Source organism: Lonchura striata, chromosome 27 (genome assembly GCF_050655825.1).
Source record: "Lonchura striata isolate lonStrDom1 chromosome 27, ASM5065582v1, whole genome shotgun sequence".
Taxonomy (NCBI): Eukaryota; Metazoa; Chordata; class Aves; order Passeriformes; family Estrildidae; genus Lonchura; species Lonchura striata.
The window spans coordinates 5,161,855-5,188,215 of NC_140729.1; positions in this window are offsets into that span (position 1 = coordinate 5,161,855).

Consider the following 26,361-nt stretch of genomic DNA (forward strand, 5'->3'; position numbering starts at 1 on the left):
TTTCTGCATCAAAAAGTATTCAAGTCCTTTTGGCTTGACAATTTGACCATGTAGGGCAGCTGAGCCTCAAAGGGAGTTTTGGAGAGACATGATCCGGACATGTTTTATCCAAATCTCTGTTGTTTTAAGGTTTATCAGCTGCTGCAGACTCTGGGATGACAATTTGATAGTGTAGCACTTGGTAACTGTGATTTTATATGTAATATTAATTGTGTATTATCTGATTGATTTTTATTTGTTGTTAGTTTCTTTACTATATGCATTGTTTTGTTCTTGATGTTTTTTCATGTTTATTATAAAGATGTTGATATTTCCATTTCTTCATGCAAATTTTAGGAAACAGAATTGAGAGAGGACCCTCCAGTCCCTGTGGGGAGTGTTGAGTTTGTTTGTGTTTTAGCAGGTGCAGAATCTGGATAGATTTCATTGAAGAATGTTAAACTTATCAATTTCAAGAGAACACTAATCTCTCCACAAGTAAATCAGAGGATGCACAGCAAAAGTGGATTGTGCAAAGATTTGTGTTTCACCCACAGAAAATTGTAGACTTTAGGTTTTTTCATAAGTGTGTTTTTAATTATGTTATAGACTTTTTTTACTAAGTTTTAATGAGTTTTAGTAATGCCTGTGATTTTTCTGTTCATTTTACCATTGCTTTTCAATGGCAAAAGAAAAAGAGGGACAATCAATTAAATAATCAAAAGCATAACATTAAGTTTATCATAAATATAGTTTGTATTTAGAATTAAGTTTGTTCCTTTCATGTTAAACAGAACAATCAAAACCATGAGAAATATGAAGTGGGGTGCACTTCTGTAATACTAACCTCATTTTTCACCCCACGAGTTGCTTCAGTGCAAGCTCTCACACAATTAAAAATCCTAGCCTACTGGACAGAAAAATAAATTAATATTTCATCTAAAATGTTAAGTGAGCTTGCCACAAATATAGGTAGTATCTGTCATGCAGTTCTGCAAAACAGAGCAGCTGCCACTAATTTACTTCTTCTAGCCCAAGGTCATAGTTGTGAAGAATTTGAAAGAATGTGCTGTATGAACTTATCTGATCACGCTACATCTATCCATAAGCAAATACGAAAATTGACCGAGCTAACTCAACAGTTAAAGGTAGAGGATAGATTAGGTTTAAAAAGATAGCTAAAAGGATTGGGGATCGGACCATAGTTAAGAGACATTATCAAATACGGCATAATAGTTCTAAGCATAATTGTGATACTTTTGCTTGTTTTGCCCTGTGTGTTTACTTGCTTGCAAGGCTTGATGCAGCAGCTTTTGCAGAAAATGCTGAATGCACACCTTCTTGTACAAAAGGAAAACGGGAGAGATGAAGAGAGCCTGACAGAGGAATGGTTGAACGACAAGGGACATGATACTGTAAAATTAATCCAAATAGGGAGGGCTACGTGACTGCTGCAAAGTTTGCATGGCCCTGAAGAGTAGATAGTGTGCAGAAAACAGGATATTGAAACTGCTTGGTATGTAGAAGTAGATAGAGAAGAACAAAAGAGTACTAAGCTGTTCTAACTGCAAGGCCAGCTGGACAGGCATGTATCGATCATAAAGATACTTTTAAGATAATAGTACAAGTCACATAGCAACCAATCATGAGCTTGGCTTTTGCAATATGTATGAGCTAATTAACGAACATATATAAACTGTGTAATCTGTCACAATAAACTGAGACTTGATGATCATGATATCATGAGTCTTGTCTCCCGCGGCATTTTCCCTCTAACAGAACCACATTGTTGCAAAGATGAAGCATGCAATTAAAGTTCTTTCTAATAATTTGAGATGATTTAAATATATGTCAAATGAAATGCCATAGTCAAGGAACCAAAGCAGTCGAATGAATTGCCTATAAATTCCTTTGGCATGAAGCGTGTTGAGTGAAATGTTTATTTCTTCTAAGCAATAGGTCATAAGAGTGTTTAAATAAAGGTATAGTATATATAATGCACTGGAGCACAATCCATGGATTAGAGTGAAATTTCAACACTCAGTTCCTTTACTTAGAGAAGTCCACCTATGCCCAGATGGATTAATTAATTGTAGTGGTAGAAAATACAGGGTGTAAAACACAGCTGACTGTTGAGCTTAGTATATCACTATGTTGTAGAGAAACTCTAGAATCAAGAAAATTCTAAATAAGTAAATGCTAATTTGTCATGCAGTACTATGGTATTTTCAGGCAGCTAATCAAGAAAATTTGAATTGGAAGACCGTCAAACTTGTTTCATACAATAAAACTCTGAGAGACTTATCTACAAATAGAAACACAAGGAGCATCCTTTTTTGTACTCAGCAAAGAGCTGGAGTATGTTGTGCTGTTACGGAGGTTTATTTTTATAAACTACTCCAATGAATTTTATAAGCATGTAAAAGATTGTAAGTGCCCTGAAACATGTTTATTCTTGGACTGGCAATTACATACATGGATTCAGTTTTGATTTTCTTTAAAATAAAAATAAAAATATTTCTCTGGAGTAATTTGCTCTCGGTAACAAGAGTTATCTGCAAGAGAAATATCCAAACCAATTTCTGGGCAGTGGAAGTAGCTTTATTTTTTATAACATTCTTAGTACCTGTGACCAGGGTTGGTAGAGTGCCAGTCCTGCCAGCTTTAAGGAGCTGCATGTAAGTGTACCCTCGTTTCCTCAGAATCCCAGGGATGTGGACATTTCTTTGAGATGAGCTTTTAGGAAGCCCCAGAACATCTGGTGGTGTGACATCTTCCTGCATGCTCTGTTTCTGCACGTGATGTTTTCCAGTGCTTTCAAACATCCCTTCCCTTCTGTTTTTTCAGATGGTTATTTAGACCTATCTTGAGAGCTACTCTCTTCAGCCTCAGCTTTATCCAAGATACAATATGGTTATTATATAACCTAGTATTTTTTCATTTTACTTACATTTCATTACATAACCTAGTATTTTACATTGTTACTTGCACAGCAGAATAACTGCAGAACTCTGCTCGATCCAGGTTATACTGAAAACTAAAACAAATGCTATTTTTACATGCCTGACATTTTTCTTGCATATTTGAGCTTAGGTATTATGTTTGCTCATTTCAGGAGTGCTTCTGAACCACAGTCCAGAAAGAAGAAAAATCTTCTTGGTTGAAGTTGAACATTTGTCTCTAAGAGTAAGAACAAAGCCATGCCAGTGCTTTCAGAAGACTCAGGTAATTCAGCTGCATGCTTTCAACAGAGCAGTGACTGAAATCTTGTCATACCTGTTTCACACATAAAAATAATTTAAATAGGAGTAAAATGTAATAGAATTAAGATAATTCAACTGAAGTTTCTGAGCAATTACCTACAAGAAGGAAGGTGGAATGTAAAAGGTGAAAATTAATAAAGTTTGTCAGGATCAGTTTCCTACTAACCCTAGAGCACCCAAATATACTCTGATAGACCTGAATATACTCTGATAGACTTGAATATATTCTGATAGATCTGAATATATTCTGATAGACCTGAATATATTCTGATAGGCAGAATTGGACCCCTCAGTGTAACAGTGCCTTCTACATGTGCTTACTAAAGATCAGCCCATATATCTCTGCTGCTTGCTGTGTCATTTCTTAATATTTTCTGAACAGGGGTTGATAAACATTGTAAATATCCTTCCTTTTAACTTAAAATAAGTGTCTTTGTTCAAGGCTACTTTACTAGCTTCTCCAGTATGCTGCCCAGGAGAAGTCACAGATAATAAATGATGCTTAGGATTAAAGCAGGAGTGAGTTTGAGTCTCCTGGATCAAAATCCACTCTAAGGTTCGTGGAGAGAATAGCCACAGGAATAGATTTGAACCCCCTCCACCTTTTTATATTTCCTGTTTTGTTTTGGTCCTGTGTTCCCAGACATGGTTCACCGGGAAAAATCTGGCCTTTGTCTGGCTCTGTGTGTTGCAAAATTGGGATATTTAAATATTTTTTTAGAAAACTAGCCACAAGCTTTGATTCCACCACAATGGAAATCTACACTTTATCCTTTCTTCCTCTGGTCAGGCCTGGCTTTTTATAGGTGCCTCAGAGTGGAAGGGGCAGGATAACACTTGTAAGCAAAGCTGCTGGGGAGGTAGAGCTGCTACCTGTGCAAAAAAAGGTCATTCAATCAGTTTGAGAGTCTGCTGTGGTACTAAAATTTCAAATTTGTAAGAGGGGAAACAAAGGGTTCTGGAAACAAGGAGTAATAAACATGAAGTGTTAAATGTGAAAGATAATTTCTTAAGAAATATATATTGCTTTGTTAGATTTTGCCTTAATATGATGGTGTGCTTGACACTTATGAGGGGAGTGTTGCAAAATGAGCTGTGGATAAACACGAGATAATCACAAGTCTCTGCAAATGTGATGATCATCAATGTGATACCCAAATAAATGTAGTGACTGTTAAGACTGCAGTAGAAGGTCCTGTGAGAAATGCTGTGTAGAATGTTTTTGTTCTGTCCTGAATCTAAATTTAGGGTTGCATGAAACTTTGGCCCTTTTGACATCTCAGCTAAGACCTGATTCAAATCATAAAGAGGAAATGGGATTCCTTAGGGATGTCTTCAGTGAAAGAAGTCTCAGCTACCTGATGAAGGTAAAAGTTTGTATTTATTTATGTACATTCTCCTTACAGTTTACTTTTTCTCTGTTCCCTTGATTTATCAACCATTTACTTTGCCAAACCTTTTTTTTAAGAATTCTGTACTGACCAAAGCATATGTGTGCTTAAGAACAAACACTAATAATGTTTGACAATTAATATGTTGAACCTATTAAAACCGAGATCAAGGAGTAGAATGTTGCTGGCAGAGGTTCCAAAAAGTGCAAGAGGCTCCAGGGAATGGGGAAAATATGCAGATGGGATAGAAAACCTAATATCCCATTGAGTATGGGATAGAAAACTTCATATATGGGATAGAAAACCTCACATGCCATTGAATATGGGACAGAAACCCTCACATATGGGATAGAAAACCTCACATTCCATTGCATATGGGATAGAAAACCTAACACCCAACCTATAATAAAATCCCCTAATATAACTTTAGTTGCCAAGTATTGGTTATGCAAAAGCCAGATGATGCCTCTTCACAGAGATAATCTAGTTTATGAATGTATGGGAAATTAATTCAATAGTCCAGTTTTAATTTTTTAATGTGGAGGTGGGTTTTTTTGGGGGTGTTATTTGGTGGGGGTGTTTTGTTTTAATTTTGGTTCTGAGTTTCTTTGGGGTGGGTGTGCTAGGGAAGAAGTAAAGGGTTTGGGTTTGGGTGTTTGCTTTCCAGCCTTAGCACAGGGATGTGGCTTCCTCAGAGAGGGTGGTAAGGATGCTCAGTAGGGGAACATGAGGCACTTTGCCAAAATATTCCTTATGTCTTTGACAGATGTGGAGTCAGTCTGAGTGCCAGCAGTGTCTGCAGGGGAGCTGTGGACAGTTCATCTATCACAACACTGGGGGTGGCACAAAGCTCTTCTGGTCTGCCCACTGCTCAGAAATCCTTGCTCCTGGCTGTGGAACTTCTGGCTGTGGAACTCCTCCTCAGCCTGTGTCCGGCCAATCTTCAGCCTTGAGACTTTCTAGAACGGTGTTCCCTGAGTCATGAGAGTTGAGTTTCAAGTCCCGCACCCAGGGATTCCACTGCTGGGCAGCATAAAACAGTGTTCCCAACTGCTGTCCTCAAGAGCTGTAGCCCCCTGTGACCTGTGTCCCTTCTCCCATCAGAGCTTTGTTTTGCTGGTGCCTGGCTTGGGAGTCCTTGCCTTGCACAGGAGACTGGACTGGACTACAAACACATGCTAACAGTGGTAACAGGCAACTTTATTTACACAACTAAATAAATTTCAGCATTTGTGCATGCAGAGGAGGAAGATTGGCAGGACAGAGGACGCCTTTGACCTGAGGCTGCCTTTGGACGAGCAGGCACTGCCCCAGTATGTAATGGTCATGGTCCACTGCAGCCTGCAGTGGATCCTGTTCATCCTGCTGCCCATGTCTTTTTTCTCATGAGGCCCAGCAGTATCTGGTGCACCCGAGTTAAGAATTTCACCACTATCTGGTATGGATGTGGAGCAGGCAAGAGAGGTTGCCTTGACATTGGCTCCTCAGAGGGGTTTGAGGTCGACTCTGGCTCTGGTGTGGCTGTTGCAGTTGAGTGATCAGGAGTGGGAGTACAGCAGCCTGACTCTGTTGGTGCTGACTCTGGCTGCTCCAAGGGGGCTGAGCTGAAGGTTGGCTCTGGTCTTGGAGTAGCTGTTTCAGCTGACTCAGGATATGGAGTGGGAGTAGAGCAGCCTGACTCTGTTGGTGTTGGCTCTGGCTGCTCAAAAGAGGTTGAGCTGAAGGTTGGCTCTGGTGCTGGAGTGGCTGTTTCAGCTGACTCTGGACATGGAGTGGGAGTAGAGCAGCCTGACTCTGTTGGTGTTGGCTCTGGCTGCTCAAAAGGGGTTGAGCTGAAGGTTGGCTCTGGTGCTGGAGTGGCTGTTTCAGCTGACTCTGGACATGGAGTGGGAGTGGAGCAGCCTGACTCTGTTGGTGTTGGCTCTGGCTGCTCAAAAGAGGTTGAGCTGAAGGTTGGCTCTGGTGCTGGAGTGGCTGTTTCAGCTGACTCTGGACATGGAGTGGGAGTAGAGCAGCCTGACTCTGTTGGTGCTGACTCTGGCTGCTCCAAGGGGGCTGAGCTGAAGGTTGGCTCTGGTCTTGGAGTAGCTGTTTCAGCTGACTCAGGATATGGAGTGGGAGTAGAGCAGTTTGACTCTGTCAGTGTTGGCTCTGGCTGCTCAAGAGGGGTTGAGCTGAAGGTTGGCTCTGGTGCTGGAGTGGCTGTTTCAGCTGACTCTGGACATGGAGTGGGAGTAGAGCAGTTTGACTCTGTTGGTGCTGACTCTGGCTGCTCCAAGGGGGCTGAGCTGAAGGTTGGCTCTGGTCTTGGAGTAGCTGTTTCAGCTGACTCTGGACATGGAGTGGGAGTAGAGCAGCCTGACTCTGTTGGTGCTGACTCTGGCTGCTCCAAGGGGGCTGAGCTGAAGGTTGGCTCTGGTCTTGGAGTAGCTGTTTCAGCTGACTCAGGATATGGAGTGGGAGTAGAGCAGTTTGACTCTGTCAGTGTTGGCTCTGGCTGCTCAAGAGGGGTTGAGATGTAGGTTGTCTCTGGTGCTAGAGTGTCTGTTCCAGGTGGACGCATGCCCATCTGAATCAGGATCCAGTTGTAGAAGTACTGAGTGGAGGTGTAGACTCCCGGGCGTTTTGTTCTGACACAGCCTTTTCCCCAGCTGGTCACTCCAACAAGCCAAAAGTAGCCAGCATGGTTATCTTTGCACACCAGAGGCCCTCCACTGTCACCCTGCAACAGAGGAAAGAGGATTAGGGTGCTGTTGGGTGGCTGCTGTGCCGCGCTCCCGCCCCGGTTCCCTTTGTCTCAGCCCCGGCTAGCTCTCATCCTGGGGCGAGGGCGGGCGATGGAGGCACCCTCCGCCGCTCCCAGCTGGGGTTTGGAGAGTGCCTTTGTGGGTTCTGGGCAGCGCTAGCAAGCCTCGCGGTGGTAAATGAAGAGCGGATCCTGCTGGGGGCTAAGTCCGAGTTTATTGTAGCCCAACGGGGCCAAATGTCCTAGAACGGTGCCAGCCAACAGGAACAAGCACAAGCTGCTTGCACTGGCTTATAAACTGTAAGGGAGGGGTATCCAACGACCAATGGGGATAGGGATAGGGGGTGGCTCCGGGATGGGGGGATATGGTGGGGTCCAATGGGGGAAGGATATGGGGGGAGCCCCAGGTCCTCGCCCAATCACCCGGTGCCCTGAGTGGAAGCTTCTGGATGGATGGGAAGGGACACCGAGTGATAGACAAGGCACCCGGGGGGGGGTAAAATGCCTCTTTCAGGGTGATGGATAGATACTGGGAAGGCGGGAAGGGCGGACAAGGCGGGAAAACTGGGGATAAACCAAGTTGCACACGGGGGTACAAAGGAATAAACCAATACATAATACAGGGATAATAAAACATATACATAACGCAACTCCACATCTCCTCCTTTTTTTGTTTAAAAAGAAAGAAAGGTGAAGAGGATAAAGTAAGTCTTTAAACGGGGGCTTCACAGTCACTGGGCTCATTTTGAAACTAGATGTTTCCTTTTTCTGGAAATTCTTCTTCTTGAAACCCTTCTTTGTTCAAGGGTTTCAGTTCATCACTATGTTAAAGCTTGTAATAAACACAATGAGTCCCAGCAGCAGCAAAAGTCCTGTTTCTTTAGAAAGTAACTGAAATTAATAGTTGAGGTAGGGGAGGTCTAACTCAAAGGGGAACAGAGAATCCCAGGAGCCAGGGAGGGAAGAGGGGGGACCAGGTGAGGGGGACCTTTTCCGCCGTCGGAGGGCGGCGTACCCAACTTGAGGACTGTCCGGTTTTTTCTTCTGGGTCTTAGGGACATATGGTCTGACGAATTTGGAAGGGACCCATCTCAGGCCTGAGGGCGTGGATACGCAAGCGTACCCCCGTCCCCAGGTGACCAAGTCATAGGGTCCTTCCTGCCGCCAGGTCTCAGGGTTTTTAATGAGAACTGGCGGCTTTTCCTTGACCTTGCTCTGCTCGTAGGAATTAAAGTGCCTCGCGATGGGGGGGTTGAGGCACTCGAAGGAACAGTTTAAGAAATTGATGGTAAAAAGGGCTCGCGCTAACTGAACCTGGGGGGACTCATTTTTAGCTGACGACTGTTGTTGTTTAAGCATCCTTTTGATGCTTTGATGAGTCCTCTCTACCACGGCTTGACCTGTCGGGGAATAGGCGATGCCAGTTTTATGTTCTATTCCCCATTGCTGCAGGAAGCCTGCGAATTCCTTGGATGTGTACCCGGGGGCATTGTCTGTTTTTATCTGTTTTGGGACGCCTAGCATGGAGAAGGCTTGTATCAGGTGTTTCTCTACTTCCTTGGCCTTCTCCCCTGTGTGGGCAGAGGCGAAAACTGCTCCAGAGAAGGTGTCCACGGAGACATGGACGTACTTCATCCTCCCGAAGGAGGGGATATGAGTAACGTCCATCTGCCACACCTCACAGGACTTTAGACCCCTAGGGTTAGCCCCTGCGCTCACCGATGGTAGTGGGAGCGACTTACAGGACGGGCATGTGGCCACAATGGCCTTGGCCTGGTCCCGGGTTAGATGGAACTGCCGGACCAGACCAGGCGCATTTTGATGGTAAAGCTGGTGGCTTATTTTGGCTTGCTGGAACTTGTCCGGGAGCGGCGCCAGCTGTGCGGGGGCGGCAGCGAGGGAATCGGCACGCCGATTGCCCTCGGCCAAGAACCCCGGCAGGTCGGTGTGTGACCTGATATGCATCACATAAAACGGTTGCTCTCGGTGGGAGACTAGCCTTATCAGCTTAGAGAGCAACTTGTTAAGGGCATCGTTGGAGACACCTTGCAGGATTGCATCCTGTGCTCTAGACACTACACCCGCTACATAGGCCGAATCAGTTACTAAATTAAAAGGTTCAGAGAACCGCTCAAAAGCTCGAACGACTGCGGCCAACTCAGCTACTTGAGGGGATCCTTCTACTTCAACAACATCTGCCTCCCACTGCTGAGTTTGAGGATCTTTCCAAGTCACTACTGACTTGTGGGACCCTCCGGACGCGTCTGTAAAAACTGTTAGAGCCTTTAAGGGTTTTTTGCTCTGAATTTGTTTTGTTGACAGAGTGAATTGGATTTCGGAATTGAAAATTTTGTGGGCCGGTCTCAAAACAGAAATTTTTCCGGTGTAGCTGTCCAGTGCAAACTGCAATGATTCATTCTCTTGCAGCAGGTGTTCTAACATTGCCTTTGTGAATTGGCCCGATTCTAATTTCAAAGGAATGTGGATGTGATCAAAGTCACACCCCGCCAGCTCCCGAATCCGCGTTCTCGCTTTGCGGATTAGCTCTGCCACCAGCTCTTGTGGCCGTGTCAACCTTTTGGATCGTGAATGACTCAGGAATACCCACTCTATGATGGAGAGTGGGTCCCTTTTGTCCTGATCCTTGCCCTTTCCTAGGGTGTCTGCCCATTGGAAGATGACACCGTGGAGGTGTGGCAGTCTGCCCAATATGATGAATCTGAAGGGCAGGCCCGGATCGTACCTGTGGGCCTGCCTGGCAGACATTGCCTCCTGAACCTTCTGCAAAGCAGCTTTGGCCTCTGGAGTGAGTTCCCTGGGAGAACTAGGCTCTTCCCCCCCTTTCAATAAATTGAAAAGAGGGGCTAGGTCTTCGTTGTTAATACCTAACCAGGGTCTCACCCAGTTTAAAGACCCACACAGCTGCTGTACGTCGGCTAGAGTCCGAATTGAATTTTTTATGGTCAATTTCTGCGGAACAATGGTCCGCTTGTTTATTTCTAAACCCAGGTACTTCCAAGGTGGCATTTTTTGAATCTTATCCTCTCGCAGCTCGAACCCTACAGCAACCAACGCACTGGTTGTCAGTTCAAGCGCGTGTGTAAGTAGATCGCTGTTGGGGGCACAAATAAGAATATCATCCATATAGTGCTGGATGATCACGCCCTCGGTGGCTGCACGCACAGGGGACAGCAATGAAGAGACGTACCACTGGCAAATGCTTGGGCTGACTTTCATGCCTTGGGGAAGAACTTTCCAGTGGTATCTCTCCATTGGGGCTTCTCGGTTGATGGAAGGAACCGAGAAGGCGAACCATGGTGCGTCATCAGGGTGTAGGGGAATTTGGAAAAAACAATTTTTGATGTCAATGACAGCTAATTCCCAATTTTCTGGTAACATCGTGGGGGACGGCATCCCTGGCTGGAGAGGACCCATGTCTTCTATTACATTGTTGATGGCGCGAAGGTCATGAAGGAGGCGCCACTCGTCTTTGCCAGGTTTTTTCAGGACAAAGACAGGGGAATTCCAGGGGGATGTTGTTTCCTGGATATTCCCTTTGGCAAGTTGCTCCTTCACGAGCTCCCGAAGCGCTTTTAATTTCTGTTTATTGAGCGGCCACTGCTCTACCCACACTGGTGTATCTGTGAGCCAATTAAGTTTTCGGGTAGGACGCTTTTCAGTGACTGTTGCCCGAAAAACCTGGGGGGTCGGGATGTTAATTGTGACCCCCCACTGGGCCATCAGGTCTCTCCCCCATAAGGGTTCTGTGTAATCTAATACGAACGGGCGTAAATAGGCCGATTGTCCGTTCGGCCCCTCAAATTTTACGATGTTTTTTGATTGCTTTGCCAATTGAGAACCCCCTACACCTTGAATTTTCCCCGCCACGTTTTGCAATTCCCAGCGTGACGGCCAATCCCGTGCGGGAATGACTGTCACGTCTGCTCCTGTATCTAGGAGACCGCTTAGGTGTTTGTACTCCCCATCCTTCCGCATATAGCAGGAGAGCTTTGGTCTTTCCTTCCCTATGACCTGGGCCTGGCACACCTGGTAGCTTTTCTTCGCTGACTTCTTCCATAGATCCTCAGGGTGTGCCGGAGGCCCAGATGCTGGAATGGCTTGGGCGATGATTTGGCCCTTGGGAAGGAAGACTGGAGGATGGGGGCAGTACAGCCACACTACTAATCGCTCGGTGTTCCTGGATGTCAGGGATGGTGCAATAGTGACTTCGAGAGGCGTGAATTTTGTGTCCCCAAGAACGATGTACTTACTGTGGAGGTTCCTCCAGGTTCCTGGGTCCTCTGTGTCGACAGCGATGGAGTGCCAGTCGCTGTCCCTTAGGTGCAGAGCCTCAGTCAGGGCCAACCTATATGGGGAGAAACCAGATACGATGTTAAGTATCGGCTTGGGCTGGTTCGGGCCTCGACCCAGCCAAGCAGTGGGAATGAAATCCACATCTTCTCTCATATAGGCTGGTTTGTCAGCCATAATCTGGTGTGTCAAGTCCAGTGAAATGTCCTTAGGTGGGCATTGCAGGTAGTCGTCCCTCCCCTCCTCTGATGTTATAGAACCCACCATATTTATGTCCTCGCGCAGGCAGGGACTGCGCTGATGACTCAGTTTTTTTGTTTTCCCCCCGAGTTGGGGGCACTCTTTTCTTGTCGCTGCTGTTTAAACCTAAAAAACTCGTCCCTCAGCGGGCATTGGGAAGCCCAATGTCCCTTCTGCCTACATAGATTGCAGGCCTGATGGTGCTGTTGTCCCCTCGGGGGTGCTCCTGTAGGGCGGCGATCTGGAGAAGGGGTGGCTGGCGGTGTCACGGCTTCAACGAAGGCTACTCTCTTTGTTGGTGGTTTAGGAGTTTCTGGAATGTCTTTAGCAGGAACTGTCACCTTCTTCGCACAGACTTGTAGCATGCTTTGAAGGGTAGGCTCAGGGTCCAGGGGCAGACTGAGGATTGCTTGCTGGCACGTGTCGTTAGCGTTCTGCCTCGCAACTGTGGCAAGCATCCCCTCTCGCAGCCTCTCGTCTGGGACCTGAGCCTCCATCGTGTAATGCAAGCGATCCACGAACGTGACAAAAGGTTCTAGGGATTCCTGCTTTAGGGACAAGAAGTTAATAACCGTACCGCTGGGTCTTAACTTAAAAAACGCCTTTTCTGCTGCCCTAGTGCTGACTTGCAGCGCCTCTCTGGGGATTTTTTCCGCCTGCTTGGTCCCCATTTTCCAATCCCCCTCCCCGCACAAGTGGTCTAGCGATATTACAGCCCCATCCTCATCCCTAGAGCTATCTGCATTGGCCCAGAGGTCAGGTAACACCTCTCTGATCTCCCGCTTCCACTCGGACTCCCAGATGAGGAATTCTCCGTGGGTAATTAAACAGGAGAAGAGAGTTCGCATGTCTGCTGGGACATATTCTTTGGAGGAGAGGGTTGCTTTTAATAAGTTTCGGAAGTATTCGCTTTCCATCCCGAACCCCTTCTTGGCCTTGCAGAGCTCTTTGATGGTCTGCTGGGGGATGGGGGACCACTGTGCAAGGGGCCTACCCCCCTGCCGCGGGGTACAGGTGACAGGTGCGGCCGAGAAGGCAGGTAGGGACTGGGGTGGATCGGGGTTCCCACGCTCCCCCCCCCCGGAACCGAAAGCGTGGGAACTGGAAGTGGGGTCGTGGGAACCAGGGGATGAGGCGTGGTCTGGAGCAGGGGGAGTGGTATGGTGGGGACTCCCCTCCCCGGGGGTGGAGCTGAGGGGTGGGGTGTTGAATAATTCAAGGAAGGGGGAGTTGACGGGGGGTGGAGGAGGGAGGTGGGCGGAGAAATCCGGGGAGCAGAAGGGGTTGGTCTGCCGGAAGGGATTATAGGAGGGGGGAGGACAGGGATCATGGGAAGAAGGAGCACGAGTGGCGGGAAAACCCACGCGGTCACCTCCATCTTGTGTCCTGGGGAAGGGGGAAGAAGGGGAGCCATTTCGTGGGGTTTGGGGATGGAGGATGGGGGATGAGGGATCTTCGGGGGTCTGGGATAACTGAAAACGAACGGAGTCTCTACGGGACGGGGCTGTACAGTGCGGGGAAGAAGGGGAACGGGTAGAAGCAGAGACAGTGCCTGCACCGCTCTGCGGGGTGTCTAGGGTATTCTCAGAGGGGCCAGAATCTGCCTGCGGGCAATGCCGGGATGCCTGTCTGATAATACCCGACTTCGGGAGAGAGGGAGAGTTTTGCCGCAGTTTTCCCGCAGCGCCCACCGCAGCCGCAGCCTCGGGAGCAGCGACAGCAGCTGCCCTGCACCCCGCCGCAGCGGCGGCCGCATCGTACTGCAGCGACCGGGCTGAGGGACAGGGAAGCGGAGTAGGGTTATATGAACTACCCGCCGAACTGGGGATCGGTTTGTTTGCGGCTGGCTGTGGCAGACTTTCGTAGCGATATTTAATTATATCGCGAATTTGGAGAGCCAAATGGGTGAATATGGAGAGAGAGAGATCTGACTGTCGCAGGATCTTCCCCGCTACCTGTTCCCAAAAAGGGGCTTGGTATAATTTAGCTGGCGAAATGTCAGGGAAAGTTTGCGACAACCACTGAACGAACCGTTTTACTTCAGATTTTTTAACCTTAATTCCCCCCACTAAAAGGATACCCACAACTTGGGAATAAATGCTCTTCTGTGGCACGGACAGCCTTGCACCCATGGCTGTTAGATGTTAAATCGTGCCGCAGCGCCTACGATTGGGAAAACACGAACGAAAAACAAAAGACCACACTTCCGGCTTTGTCGCGGTCCTTAAGCTTCCCGCCCGGAAAGGGAAGCACCAAAAACAGGAATTTTTTCCCCGAACCCCGGGGAAAAAGAAACCCACCAAAAAGGGATCCTTCCCCTAAAACCTAGGGGAAAGGAACCAACCAAAAAAAAAGGACCGGGAAAGCCCCAGGGGCCCCTATACTCACAAACCACAGGGGTCCGAGAGGGAAGGGTGGAAAAGAAAAACCAATCGCAGGGCTTCTCCGCGAGAGAATCGACTCCGGAGGTGCTTTCCAGAGCTGCCGATCCTGTCCCCAAGAGTGCCACCCACTAAAACGTGGGTCTGCTCTCGCCGGGGTAGCTGACGGCCAGGAGGACGATTCTTCAGGTCTGCGCGACCCTAAAATCCTCAAACGAGGGTCCAACGCCGCGAAAACGGGGCCCCACGTTGGGCGCCAGCTGCCGCGCTCCCGCCCCGGTTCCCTTTGTCTCAGCCCCGGCTAGCTCTCATCCTGGGGCGAGGGCGGGCGATGGAGGCACCCTCCGCCGCTCCCAGCTGGGGTTTGGAGAGTGCCTTTGTGGGTTCTGGGCAGCGCTAGCAAGCCTCACGGTGGTAAATGAAGAGCGGATCCTGCTGGGGGCTAAGTCCGAGTTTATTGTAGCCCAACGGGGCCAAATGTCCTAGAACGGTGCCAGCCAACAGGAACAAGCACAAGCTGCTTGCACTGGCTTATAAACTGTAAGGGAGGGGTATCCAACGACCAATGGGGATAGGGATAGGGGGTGGCTCCGGGATGGGGGGATATGGTGGGGTCCAATGGGGGAAGGATATGGGGGGAGCCCCAGGTCCTCGCCCAATCACCCGGTGCCCTGAGTGGAAGCTTCTGGATGGATGGGAAGGGACACCGAGTGATAGACAAGGCACCCGGGGGGGGGTAAAATGCCTCTTTCAGGGTGATGGATAGATACTGGGAAGGCGGGAAGGGCGGACAAGGCGGGAAAACTGGGGATAAACCAAGTTGCACACGGGGGTACAAAGGAATAAACCAATACATAATACAGGGATAATAAAACATATACATAACGCAACTCCACACTGCTGTCAGCACTAGAGGCCTGTTTCTCTCTTGCAGCCCCTGCCACAGCTGTATTCATGGTACAAAAAGGCTTTGCTCAGGTGCTGGAGTCTCAAGAACCTTAGCTGGGAACAGGGTGGGTGTCTGTGAAGGCCCCCTTTTGTATCTGCACAGTGATCCTGGATGGGCAGAGCATAGATCATCCAGAATCTGGATCTGTGGGCTGCTGAGAACACTGGATGGGCTTTCTGGGCAGAGGGGCAGGCCTGGGGAACACGGTCACTTGGCAAGGAAACTCCAGCAGTGGAGGAAAAGTGGTTTGCCAGACAAAGCCCATGGTGACGGGGTACCTTCGCTGCTGGCTCCCAGCACTCATACCTGGCAGGTGTCCATGCCACCCCGTGGGTAGCCAGCACACAGGTTGTGGGTGTGGATGGCCCCAGCGTACCGACGGCTGCTGTTAACCAGCCGGATATCCAGGAGACGGACCTTGGCTTCCTGCAGGACATCACTCGGACCCTGAGCTGCAAGCACAGGAAGGAATGGGCACCCAGCAGCTCTTTGCCAGTTCCACTCCCCTGTCTGGGGGTGAACTCATTCCCTAGGGCTTGGCTTTGCCTCTGGAGCAGTTGTTGAAGCGCTGTGTCCTTTCTGTCTGCCTTTGGGGAGCAGGCCAGGCCCAGCTCTCCAGAGGCATACATCCTACAGCCTGACTTTGGTTTGTGCTGTCAGGAAGCCAAACCCATCTTGCTGGTGTGCCCAGCTCACCCTCAGGGCCCTTTTTGGGAACTCACCTTTTGCAGTGGCAGAACCCCAGCCAGCAATGTAGCAGGTTTTCAGCTCTGACACTGTGAGCGAGGCGTTGGGCACGCAGGCAAGCTGGACGTAGTCACTGCACTCCACGGGCTTGTCCAGCTCCAGCAGGGCGATGTCGTTCTGCTGGGAATCAGCCGTGTACTCCTGGTGGGCCAGGAGCCGCTTGATGTGGCGCACCTGAGTTTCAGGGCCCAGATGGGTCAGCTTGGTGGCCCCGATCAGCACACGCCACATGGTGACATTCCTGCAAGGCAGAGAGGGGTCTGAGGAAGAGCAGAGCCGTGTGCTGTTGATGCCTTAGGATTTTAGCTTTTGTATTTTTCATCCATTTGTAATCCTGCAGTTTTTTACTGTATAACTAAATTCTGCACACAGTGTGAGCTGCTGCTGCTTTCCCATTCTGGTCACAAAAATTCCTCTCCAGGCCTGGCAATCAAGGATACCTCACTGCCTCAGGCCTCGAGAGATGGAAACAAAAGTGAGTTGAGGGGAGCAAACTGGGGGTAAATGACTTCATTACCTGAAGCTGTAATTAGAAGATTAACCCTAAATATGCAAATGGACCAAATTTATAGGTGTGAAAACCTTTGACCCGTGGTCAATTTTGGGTTGTAGCACTTGGGGGGGTCTTTTGTTTTGCCTAAAATGGACCTGGAGGCCCTTCAATAAATATAATCACTTTTTATTCCTTGTCTGGCCTGTTTTTAGGTAGTCCTGAAAAGGCATCACTGTGGCAGCTCAGCACTTCCCTTCCTTCTGCTTCTCAAGGCAGAGAGGAAAGCAGGGCAATGAGGAGTGTGACTGCCCTAGCATGCCTTAGGCTCCAGGAATGCCACACTGGAGGCTGCTGGGCAGCAGTGGCACGAGCCCAGCCTTCTGAGCAGTCCCTCAGTTGGGCCCCGTAGTATTGAGGTGCTGCAGGCTGGGCAACTGTTTGTGTGGTGAGGATACCCTCATTCCCTGCTCCTCCTTACCTGGCCTGGAGGAAGCAATGGGCTGCTGTGAGGACCCACTGTGGGCTGATGAGGGACCCTCCACATGTATGGCCGGTGCCTATTTTCCTGGGGTCCTGGATGCTGACAATCCAGGGCCAGGCCCCTGGCAGGGCACCTGTGCCAGTCACAATTCGGTAGTCAGCATCTATGGAGTTGTAGTCAGAAGCCATGGGCCGGAGCCCACAGGTCCCTCTGGAAGCACAAAATCATTACTGCCCTTCTGTTCCAGTACCTGGGTGCTGGCAAGGAGGCTCCCACATGGGGTTTGGGGTATGGCAATGGGGGACAAGCACCCTCCTAGAGCCTGGGGCCATACCTGCAGTTGCCCCAGGTACCATGTGCAGGTCTGTACACAGCCAGCAGGATGAAGAGGTACAGGTACAGAAGATTCATCGCTGTCAGCAGCATCTGTCAGCTGAAAGAGACAAAAGCTTGTCTCTTCCAGTGCAGTCTCTGACGAGTGCTGCAGCAACTGCACTGTCCATGGCACCTGGGGCTGATGTCACAGAGTGGGTGGTTCCAGGTTCTGGGCACAGTGTCCTCAGAGGGCAGGGAAAGGCCACAGCCTCACAGAACCACAGAATGGTTTGGGCTGGAAGGGACCTTGAAGGTTGTGAAAGGCAAAAGGGGTCCCTTGCCTCGCACATGCAAAACGACACCATGGGCAGACAAATCTGGCACAGAGGGAAAGTCACTCCAAAGGCAGTGTTTGGTCAGAGAGGGTGCTCAGAGCCACCACACGATGGAGAAAACTAGCACATCAAAGCTAGAAAGAGGACAGGAAGGAACAATGCCATGTGCAAACTACTTGGGGGGATGCTTCAAGGCACATAAGCCTTAGCTGATGGAACAAACCTGGAAACTCCTGAGTGTTGCAAGAGGAATTGCTGACCATGGCAGAGTGCGAGAAGCTGACAGGAGTTTCAATGCCATGAGGAAGCCCTTCTGAGTCTGTTTATACATTCTCCATGTCTGGAGCAGGGTGAGTACTGCAAATGCCTCAGTGCTGCCTCTTGCTTTGGAGACTGGTGCTGGAGGTCATGGCTGCAGAAAACAAGGGACTGAGATGGAGAGTGCTCATGCACTCACTTTTGTGGTTTGGGAATGGCATTCCCCAGTCTGGTGTTTCCACTGGAACACTGCAAACCACTGCTCCTCACTCCCTTCTCCCTCTCCCCTCCCTTCTCTGGTGGGCTTGAGAATAGAACTGGAAGCACAAAAGTTAAAGACTGTGGGTTGAGACAAGAACAATATAATGGAAACAGCAATGAAACAAGAAAATGAGCAGTAACCGCAACAATATTAATAATGGACTGGGACAATTCACATGCAACCATCCACCCCATAGAGCCTGGCAGTACCCAACCAGGCTGTCATGCATGTTATCCAGCGGAGATTTCTTCCCCTGTCCCTGGAAAATGTTGTGGAGTGGTTCAGAACAACCTCCACGTCCTGGCCATGCCCTGTCCTGGTTATGGCAAAAATTTACCCCATCCTGGCCAGAACCAGGACATTCACCCTCATGATCTGCCCCACAGCTTTGGAATCTGTGCCAGAAGGTCTGGCAGGGCAGGGAGGGCAGTCACCAGGGATTGGCAGACGTTGGAAACTCCTTATCCCTCTCTCTGGCCCCTGGTTTTCCTTGTTTTATGGAATGGAAGAACACATGTCCAACTCCTCCCAGTATCTCCTTCACTGGAAATCCTCCGTGCTTTGATTCCTTCTCTGACATTCTGCTGCACCTGGGGAATGCAGTGGGAAAACCCAAGGCTTTGTGTGAAGGTCACTCCCTCAGCACTTCACCTGAGGTGCACAGGAAGGCTGCCCTGGCTCTACCACACCTCATCCAGAACACCTGGAAGCTCTTCCCTCCCCATTCACACACTCCCCTGCCTTGTCCTCCTCATCCCACAGGGATGCACAGAGGGGCTACCACACTTCACGGTTTGGTAGCCCTGATACCACACTCCTGACTGGAATGGGGTGACCCTGGGGCAGTTTTGGCCTGCATCAGTTCCATGTCCTGCCTCAGCACACCCAGGTTCTCTGTTGGCGTCTGTGCTCATCTCTGCAGCTTTGCTGTCCTGCACCAGGAGTTTGCTGAATAAAATCATCCTCTAGAAAGGACATGTGACACAAGCCCAGGAGTAAGCAGCACCATGGGAGAGTTCAGCAAGGTGCCCTGGGGACAGCCAGGCCAGGCAGGGGAAGGTGGGGGGACCACGGCCTCACTGAAGCAGCCACATTGTACAGCACAAAAAATAAAGCTAAATAAATGCTGGGATGAAATACAGCACTGCTGGGACTGCTCCATTTAGCAAATAACAGTTGTGGGGGAGATTTACAGATGTACTGGGTACATCTGGGAACTGGGGCTCCTGCTGGAAGTCTTCAATCTTGAAGCTCCCAGTTCCCAAAGCTGGTAAATCCTTCCCAGCAATGGCTCCTGAGGCAGGGAGAGGGGTGGAAAGCCAAGGATGGGGCAGAGATCAGAAGGAGCTGGGGAGCTCAGAGAGGTCTTCAAGGGGAAGAGGATTTGTCTGAAAGGCCCTCACTTTTCTGGTCATCTTGGCAACTCTGGCAGGTTTAACAGGAGGTTTGTCTGGAAACAAGACAGGGACATATTGGCATGATGGGTGCTGGCATATTCCAGTCTTAGGCTTTGCAGAGAGAGATTTGCTGTTTCCCCATAGGCCACAGAGGATTTTAATATGAGGTGAACTCCCCAAGCTTGCATCCACCCTGTTCCATGGCCTCTGGCTCTGAGAAATGCTCTCCTGTGCACCCTGCTTCATTCCCTCAGATCAATGGCTGATGTGCCAGCAGCTCCTGCTCCAGAAGGGCAGCACATGATGAAGGTGCCACCCCTGCAGCTGAAAAGAAGGTTCCTTTTGCCATGGCATTCCAGGAGGTCATAAGACACATCATCAATGGAGTCTGAAAAAAAGAAAAATTAGAAGTTGAGGCAGCTGCATTTACCAGTGTGGGCAGTCCAGAGAGAACTGCCTGGACCTGACCCAGTTTGTGGATCAGAGCCAGAAATAGGTTCCCTTAGCTAGAAATGAGACCTCTCTACCCAGAGAGCCAGCTGCTTGCCATTCCATTGCTCCCTGGCCACAAGCAGCACTTCATCCATGAGCTCTCACCCCACAGAGCCCCTAGGTAACCCTGAAAAGACTCCTTCAGTATCAGGGGCTGCAAGAGACCTCTAGATGAGCAGCTAGAGGATTAGGTGAGGAGAAGAACTGAAATAAAATGCGTGTTTTTCCCTGGATTTGTGGAAGACAACAAGAAAGAAATACAGGACCCCAAAAAACAAACCCACTCGATGGGAGAGGCAGGTGAGCACCTCTGGTTCAGGAATTACAGAATGCACTCAACTGCAGCTTGCAGACAAGGATCCTGGCACGTTCCAGCAGCCAGCACTGCCACCTGATCCCAGCATCCCTCTGCCCCATGGATTTACACAGGACCCCAAAGCCCCAGTGGTCAGTGAAAGGAAAACATCCAACTGTCCACACTTGGCAACCTACTCCTGGGTTCTGCAGCCTGTGGAGAAAGACAAATTCCCTCACTAGAAAACTAAGCAGGTTTGAGCTGGGCTTTCTCAAAGCACACTAAAGGCAGAGGTGGGCTTCTCCGTGCTGTTTGGGAAGTGGCACATGAACCACACGGGAATCAGAGAGAGATTATCAACTCCAGAGGCACTGCTGAGCGCAGCCTCTCCTGACTCCAGCTGGGCTCCAGCCCCGAGGTGACCTGTGCCTCCAAACAGAGGGGCCAGAGTGACCTGCACTGACCAGGCCGGCCACAGCTCCGTGTCACACTGACCACTGCAGCGTCCAGCCAGTCCCTCCAGAGGCTCTTCCAATCTCCACCTCCACCTTACAGGGGCATGGAACGCCGCTGATCACACCCGCTGCTCCCTGACCTGCAGCCAGAGGAAGATTTCCTCATTTGCTGCTGTGGCCAGTGGCACCTCTCTGTAGCAGGTTTTGCGTCCTGCTCGGTGCCCCAGTGCTCCAGACAGGCTGGCTCCGTGCTGCTGGGCCTCTCCCGGTCCCTCTGAGCAGGGCTGCAGCCGAGTCTTCAGAACAGCCCCAATTCCCCAAAACAGCCCCCAAAACAGCCCGGCGCTGTCTGTGTGGGGAACATCAAACCCACACCAAGGAATGGCTTTGCCCAGTGCCCCGGGATGGAGCAGCCCCGGCCTGCTCCACCAGAGCCCAGGGCGGCTCTGGGAGCCCTGAGGGCACGAGAGAAGGAAACTTCAGCGTGAGGGTCTGCAGCGGCCAGGGGAACACCAGCGCCTCCGAGCCGCCCTGCCAGACACGTACGGCCCTCCACCACCCTCGCAGTGGTGCGGGAATGTGCTCGCTGCTGAGGGCGGCCTCGCGGCTCGGCGAGCAGCTCGGGCAGGGCCGCCGCTGTCCGCTCCGTGCGGAGCGCAGCCTCCTCCGGACGCGGCCGTGAGGCGGTCTGGGCCCTCGGGTGTCGCCTCCGGCAGAATCAGCGGCTCGGTGGAGCTCACACGAAGCTCTCCCTGGGGCGGGACAGCCCTTGCCCGTGGGGTGTCGGGCGGGCCCCGGGCCGGCCGAGGGTTGCCCGGCTGAGCCCGGGGCCGCCCCTGACGTGGGGCTCTGGGGCAGAGTCCGGCCCGCGGTGCCCAGCAGGGATGCGCGGTTCTGTCTGTGCTCGGGCAGCACCAGAGTAGAGTTTTTCCCTGCTACAGTACCTACGCTACCCCGCGAAAGAGCATCGCTCAGGTTTGACAGGAGGAGAAATCTGTGTGGCCGTCAGCTATCACCTATGGCCCGGTCAGGATACTGATGGATTTTCTGACCTATTCGCTAGGGTCGTGTAAAATGTTAAACTGCAGATGCTTTCTGAAAGCAACTAGTGCTTTGAATGGTACAATCTGGATTACAGAAGCTTTATGTAGTGTTAGGCTGTGAACCACAATAGGTTTATTCTACAAGTTAATAGGGATATGCCAGATCATGTTACACTTCTGTTTTATCTTCTGTTTTGACCCTATGGCAAGCATCAGTTGGGTTTATTTAGCTCTTTATTAGCCCTTTATTTAGCTCTTAGCATTTTTCACATTTTGTGTGAAAAATGAATTAACTTTTAGGTAGATATTTTTAAAGAGGAAAAATGTATTTGTGCCTATTGATGCTGCAGTGATTTGTGGTTTTGAGACCCATCTTGCAAAATACCACATGCTGAGGCTGATTGTCATAGCTCTGAAGCCAGCCCTGGGTATGGAATGCTTTTCATTCTTTGGAGTGTTCATTCCAGGCAGTTCTGTGTAACGAGATCTTTACAGAGCATGGAAGATGCCTCTAGGGGAAGTCTCCATTTTGATTGCTGTGCCTAGACTAATTCTGATACTCCTGAGTTTGCTGTCAGGTTTTTACGATGCTGAAATGTGTGTTTTCCAGGTTCCTGTGTGGGCTATTTTTCACTAAGAATCTAGAAAATATCTTGGCTTTTCGTGGGGTTTAGTGCAAAATAGGTTTGACTGTAGGAACCATGAAGAGAGCCTGACAGAGGAATGGTTGAACGACAAGGGACATGATACTGTAAAATTAATCCAAATAGGGAGGGCTACGTGACTGCTGCAAAGTTTGCATGGCCCTGAAGAGTAGATAGTGTGCAGAAAACAGGATATTGAAACTGCTTGGTATGTAGAAGTAGATAGAGAAGAACAAAAGAGTACTAAGCTGTTCTAACTGCAAGGCCAGCTGGACAGGCATGTATCGATCATAAAGATACTTTTAAGATAATAGTACAAGTCACATAGCAACCAATCATGAGCTTGGCTTTTGCAATATGTATGAGCTAATTAACGAACATATATAAACTGTGTAATCTGTCACAATAAACTGAGACTTGATGATCATGATATCATGAGTCTTGTCTCCCGCGGCATTTTCCCTCTAACAACTGGCGCCCGAAAGCAGGGACCTGATCCGAGCCTAAGGCGAGAGGGGTGCTGCGTTGGAGTGCGGGTCCTGCGGCTGGAAGGACGGCGAAAATAAAGAGAAGAGGCGAAACGCTCTGCTCCGCGCCCTGAGTGACCGTAGAAGCGGGCTCAGCCGATACGTGCTGCCGAAGCCTGAAGGAGCCAGCAACGGTACGGACGTAATCATGGAAAGGCAAGCAGCATATGATTTATTTAGTGCTTCTCTTAGAAAAAGGCAGATTAGGGGGATTGACTTAGATAAGGATCTCCCTTCGCTATTGCATCATGCTGAGTCTTACGGCTTTTTCGTTAACCCCCATAGTGTTCATAAACTTTCAAAATGGAGAAGATATAGGGATAAGTTGTGGGAATTAGTGTTAGATGAGGATAAACCGGGCAAGAAAATGAGTAAACTTTGGAGAGTGGTTGATAACGAATTGTTAATGTGTCAGGCAGAAAAGAGGGCGGTGGAAGTGATACGGACAGCTCTGGAGAAAAATAAGGAATGTAAACCCTCGCTTCTCTCCAGTGAGCCAAACCCTCCGGTTCTCACAAATTTTCCCATTCCCATCTCTGCTTCTGAAATGCCTGTACCTCCCATAGACACTAGTAGCATTGAGGTGCTGGAAATTGAGATCCAAATTGCTTTATGGCAACGGGACTGGGATCCCAAATTCACTTTTTGTGAACGGGAATCAGGTAGAACGGAGCGGGCGCGGGGCCAGACAGAGCGGGGCCGGCCAGCACCGAGCCGGAGGCGAGCCCGGGGCGGAGCGGACATCAGCCGAGAGACGGAAGGCTCCTTGCTGCCGAGCAGCAGCGCAAGGGGGGAGAGGGGCGTTCCTGGGGCTCAGCCGCGCTGGAGCCGGAGCAGGCGGGGCGCGGCCGTGGCGGGGGTGTCTCTTCTCCCATCCACAAGGTGGCGCAACAAGGACGGGAGCGAGGCGGCGCCGCCCCTCATCTCCCCGCAGCGCCCAGCAATGGCGGCGGAGATGGCGGCACAGTCCTGGTTGCCATGGCAGCGACAACGCCGAGAGCAGCAGCGCCACCGGTGGCGGGATCGCAACACTACAGCAAAAATTTCAACAGCATCTTCCCAATTTCTTACAAGAGTCAGAGACGTAATGAAAAAGTACAGCAATACCGAGTGTTTTCCAAGATACCAAGAAGGATGAACATTATGTGAATCAATGTTATTTCAAATATGATATAGATAAAAATCACTGTATAAAGATAGAAATTTTAGTAATTATTTAATTACCAAAAATGTCTCTGAAAACAAAGAGTTAAGAAAATGTCATCTGATGGAATTTTAGTATTGAGTTTGTAATCTCCGTCTTTGGGTTTTTATAGATAATAATATAAGTAATAGTAATTTTTAAGTTTTATAGATAATACGATAAATAGTGATTGTTAAGTTTTTGTAAGTAATGATAAGTAGTGATTGTTACTAATGTTATATGAGTGCTTTAAAAGGATTGTCTTAAACTATTTTAAACATTTCTTGTTAATAGGTTGATCATAAAATGCGAGTTGTCTGATTTTTGTGATAAGAATTATTATTAAGGTATTAAGGTATTAAGGTGTTGTTATAGTATTTACAGTCAGTTTTCATATGTTTTATTGTCTCTTTAGGTGATTGATTACAAGATATTTTTTCAGGATCCTGTGTTTTTGATTTTTTAACTACTCATGTGTTTTCTTTATCCAATATTTTATGCAGCTGCAATTCATCTTCCTTTAAAAATTCATTGTCCGAATTTTAGTTCAAGATTTCAGACTTCAAATTTTCAGATTTCTGAAGAAAGGGTTTGTTGTATTTAGAGAATTTTTGTCTTGAAAGAGATTTTAGACAGGTTCAATTATTTGATAGTTTGATAAAGTTTTAATAATAAGGTTTTTTACTTATAACTGTTATTTCTAGGACTTTTGTTTTATAATGTGTTAAAACATATCCTCCAATTAGAGTTTGAGCTCTGGCCAAGCTCTGGCTCTACGTGGATGGTGTGATTGACCCAGGTGTTTTCTGCATCAAAAAGTATTCAAGTCCTTTTGGCTTGACAATTTGACCATGTAGGGCAGCTGAGCCTCAAAGGGAGTTTTGGAGAGACATGATCCGGACATGTTTTATCCAAATCTCTGTTGTTTTAAGGTTTATCAGCTGCTGCAGACTCTGGGATGACAATTTGATAGTGTAGCACTTGGTAACTGTGATTTTATATGTAATATTAATTGTGTATTATCTGATTGATTTTTATTTGTTGTTAGTTTCTTTACTATATGCATTGTTTTGTTCTTGATGTTTTTTCATGTTTATTATAAAGATGTTGATATTTCCATTTCTTCATGCAAATTTTAGGAAACAGAATTGAGAGAGGACCCTCCAGTCCCTGTGGGGAGTGTTGAGTTTGTTTGTGTTTTAGCAGGTGCAGAATCTGGATAGATTTCATTGAAGAATGTTAAACTTATCAATTTCAAGAGAACACTAATCTCTCCACAAGTAAATCAGAGGATGCACAGCAAAAGTGGATTGTGCAAAGATTTGTGTTTCACCCACAGAAAATTGTAGACTTTAGGTTTTTTCATAAGTGTGTTTTTAATTATGTTATAGACTTTTTTTACTAAGTTTTAATGAGTTTTAGTAATGCCTGTGATTTTTCTGTTCATTTTACCATTGCTTTTCAATGGCAAAAGAAAAAGAGGGACAATCAATTAAATAATCAAAAGCATAACATTAAGTTTATCATAAATATAGTTTGTATTTAGAATTAAGTTTGTTCCTTTCATGTTAAACAGAACAATCAAAACCATGAGAAATATGAAGTGGGGTGCACTTCTGTAATACTAACCTCATTTTTCACCCCACGAGTTGCTTCAGTGCAAGCTCTCACACAATTAAAAATCCTAGCCTACTGGACAGAAAAATAAATTAATATTTCATCTAAAATGTTAAGTGAGCTTGCCACAAATATAGGTAGTATCTGTCATGCAGTTCTGCAAAACAGAGCAGCTGCCACTAATTTACTTCTTCTAGCCCAAGGTCATAGTTGTGAAGAATTTGAAAGAATGTGCTGTATGAACTTATCTGATCACGCTACATCTATCCATAAGCAAATACGAAAATTGACCGAGCTAACTCAACAGTTAAAGGTAGAGGATAGATTAGGTTTAAAAAGATAGCTAAAAGGATTGGGGATCGGACCATAGTTAAGAGACATTATCAAATACGGCATAATAGTTCTAAGCATAATTGTGATACTTTTGCTTGTTTTGCCCTGTGTGTTTACTTGCTTGCAAGGCTTGATGCAGCAGCTTTTGCAGAAAATGCTGAATGCACACCTTCTTGTACAAAAGGAAAACGGGAGAGATGAAGAGAGCCTGACAGAGGAATGGT